This window comes from Lathyrus oleraceus, chromosome 3 (assembly GCF_024323335.1).
Source record: "Lathyrus oleraceus cultivar Zhongwan6 chromosome 3, CAAS_Psat_ZW6_1.0, whole genome shotgun sequence".
NCBI classification, from domain to species: domain Eukaryota; kingdom Viridiplantae; phylum Streptophyta; class Magnoliopsida; order Fabales; family Fabaceae; genus Lathyrus; species Lathyrus oleraceus.
The window spans coordinates 191,855,912-191,859,296 of record NC_066581.1 but is presented as its reverse complement, the minus strand read 5'-3'; the positions used below and the strand labels follow the sequence as shown (position 1 = coordinate 191,859,296).

The window sequence follows — 3,385 nt, the reverse complement described above, 5'->3', positions numbered from 1 at the left end:
ACTTTTCGATTACGCATGGTATGAAAAAACTACCAAGGTCTTTTAGTTTAGGAGGCATGTTGTTTTGAATGATAGCTTTGCATTTTGTAGTAAGCATAACGATTTATTCATCCTTAAGCTTTTTCTTGTTGGATAGAATCTCTCTAAGGAATTTAGCATATGAAGGCATTTGAGTAATGACTTATGTGAATGGTATGGTTATGTTCAGTTGCTTCAGAAGTTCCATGAATTTCTTGAATTGTCCTTTATTTTTGGATTTGGCAAGCCTTTGAGGATAAGGTACAAGTGGTTTGTATGGTGGAGGAGGCACATAAGGTCTTTCTTTATCTTTTTCCTCTCTACTTTTGTCTTTCTTTCCACCTTTGGCCGGTTCGTTTACTTTTTTGGATCCTTTACTAGAATTTTGGTACATGGTCAGATTTTGAATTCTGGGGTCAGTTGGTTCATCTAGTTTTGTCCCACTCCGAAGTGTGATAGTGTTAGCGTGGCCTTTTGGGTTTGGTTGAGGTTGACCAAGAAATGCTCTAGCTGGAGCTTCTATTGCGGCTTGTTGTTGGGCTACTTAGGAGATCTGGGTTTCTAACATCTTGTTATGGGTAGCCATAACATCAAACTTATTTGACAATTGTTTCATCAGTTTACTCGTATGAGCATTTTGATTTGCAAATTCTTTATTTTGTTGAGCTTGGGTATTTATAAAGTTTTCCATCGTGATATCCAAATTTGACTTTCTAGGTGCTTATGGAGCAACATGGGCTCCTTTCTGATAGCCAGGTGGAATAGCAGGTGTTGGGTTTGGTGGAAACAGAGCATTGTTACTTTTATAGGAAAAGTTCAGATGGTTCCTCCAACCAGGATTGTAAGTGTTCGAATATGGGTTTCCTTGGGCATAGTTCACTAGATCGGTGGGTACACTATCCAATAACTGACAATCAATATTAGTATGCCCATGGGTTCCACATAATTCACAATTTGTTGTTATAGCAGCTACGGTAGTTGCTGGTGTTATGGCCAAGCTTTCAATCTTTTGAGTAAGAGCATCCACTTTAGCATTGACGCGGTTTATGCCATTGACTTCATACATTCAACTTTTTGTAATTAGTTTCTCTACAGCAGCATGTTCTCCTCCCCATTGGAAATGATTTCGAGCCATGTTCTCTATGAGTTCATAGGCATCGTCATAAGGTTTGTCCATTAGAGCACCGCCAGCGGCAACGCTTAAATTTGTCTTGGTGTTATACAGCAGACCATTATAAAAAGTATGGATAATCAGCCACTCTTAAAGTCCATGGTGTGGACAGAGTCGCATCATGTCCTTGTATCTTTCCCAAGCATCGAAAAGAGATTCATTGCCTTTTTGCTTAAATGCATTAATTTGAGCTCTTAGCATAGTTGTTTTGCTTCGTGAGAAGTATCTGGCTAAGAAGACTTTCTTCAACTCATCCCATGTGGATATTGAGTTTGAAGGTAGAGACTGGAGCCAAGCTCTAGCTCTATCTCTTAAGGAAAAAGGGAAAAGACGTAGTCTAATCATTTCTTAACTAACACCATTTGCTTTCACAGTGTCTGCGTACTGCAAAAACACTGACAAATGTAAGTTAGGATCGTCTGTAGGACTACCTCAAAATTGGTTTTGTTGAATAACTGATAATAGTTAAGGTTTCAAATCGAAATCCTTTTGATTGATGGCAGGGGCAGCAATGCTGTTATGTGGTTCTACTTGCGATGGAACAACATAATACTTCAACGGACGGTTTTGTGGTCTTTCAGCCATAATTGGTTCTGGTTTTGAAATAGGGATGTTAGGATCCAGAAGATCATATTTAATATGGAAATTGTTGATTCAGCGTTTTAGATTAAGATAATGCTCGATATCGTCAATTGGTTTCTCTAACTCCTTGCTCTGAGAGCGAGTGTCTGGCATACAATTGACAAAGAAAAAGAAAGAAAATTTGTTGCCTTAGTCTATACTGTGTAACAAAGGAATCACAATATTGACTAAATAGTCCCCGACAATGGTGCCAAAAACATGATGAGCGACGAGTGTGTCTGTCGGATTATGACTGCAAGTGCACAACTTATCGTGTAGTTTTAAAAGATTATCGAACCCACAGGGACTAATGGTCAGACTAATGTTATCTATTATTGCAGTGTGTAGCGGTAAATTCATGACCAGCAAGCTATGGATAAGCTTAACGTCAATAAAACCAGAGTCGTCACCACGCTTTTATTGTTTCCAAAGGAAAAGGGAAAAGTACGAACAAAACCCAAGGATAAGAAGTTTTCAAATTAAAACTAATAAAACTCCAGAGATTACAGGTAAGGGGTTGGTTACACAAAGGAAAGGTGTTAACACCCAAAGTGTCTGAGGTACTCCTAGGGAGCCCTTTTTTATGTGTGCACATGTTTTTGGTATAAAAGATGTTTGATAAAATAAAGAGTGTGTGGATGAGAAGAGAATTCATTGATTATATTTTTGGGTTTGACAAAACCTTCGGTCTTGTGCCTACGTACCAACATAAAAATAAGGGATCAAAACCTCGTAGCTCGTGGTAAAAATTTCAAAGAAGTTGGTGAATTGTTTTTAACAAAAGTTTAACAATAAAAGGCACAAAAGGCCAAAGATTTGAATGGGGTTGTTAGTTCTTTTTGTCTTTTTGAAATTTAAGTCAATATGGTTAAGTTTATTTACAAGTTTGATTTAAGAAGAAGTTTAAAATTTCAATGGCATAAGGACAAAGTTTCTAATCATTAAAACATGTCTAATTTTGAAATCAAAAGCAAAGAACGTTTTTGAAAAGAGGGAGAGATCTTGAAATTTAAGAAGTGGGAAGAGATGAAGAGACTACACTAAGCAAAAATTTAAAAGTTAAGAGTTAAAAAGATCTGACCAATGGGATGCAATCCAATAGACAAGAATGTCATATAGAAACCCATTTTCCTTTGGACTTTGATCAAGCAATAAGCAATGGGCAATATCCAAGCATCATGAAGATCATTGCATCAAATAAAGATAACCATATCCAAGCAAGCATTCCAATAGCTAGCATTCTTCATTGTCTTCCAATGTAGAAGATGAAATATTCCTTGATCCACTCAAATCAAAACATCATACATCAACATAACAAAATAAAATTTAAGCATAGAGACAGAGTAGAAGATGAACCAAAGAGATCCAAAGTCTCGTATCAGATGAAAGTCACTATCAAAGATAGCTCAGTCTCAGATGTTAGCATTGGCCAAGTTCTTTAGCACAGGGAAAGTTGCCTAATTCTAAGTCCAAGAGTTAAGATCAAATCCCAACAGTCCACCAAGAGTTAAGATCAAATCCCAAAAGTTGCCTTATTAGATGTTTTAAGATCCTAAGACCACAAACAAAATCAAT

General features: G+C 36.9%; 1 non-coding gene across 1 annotated transcript; it reads left to right on the top strand.

Annotated features, from left to right (window-relative positions):
- The first annotated feature begins 1,283 nt into the window (after positions 1-1,283).
- Positions 1,284-1,390, top strand: LOC127134061 (small nucleolar RNA R71). The gene has a single exon (XR_007807841.1). It is a non-coding gene; the product is annotated as a small nucleolar RNA R71 (small nucleolar RNA).
- Positions 1,391-3,385: the final 1,995 nt, after the last annotated feature.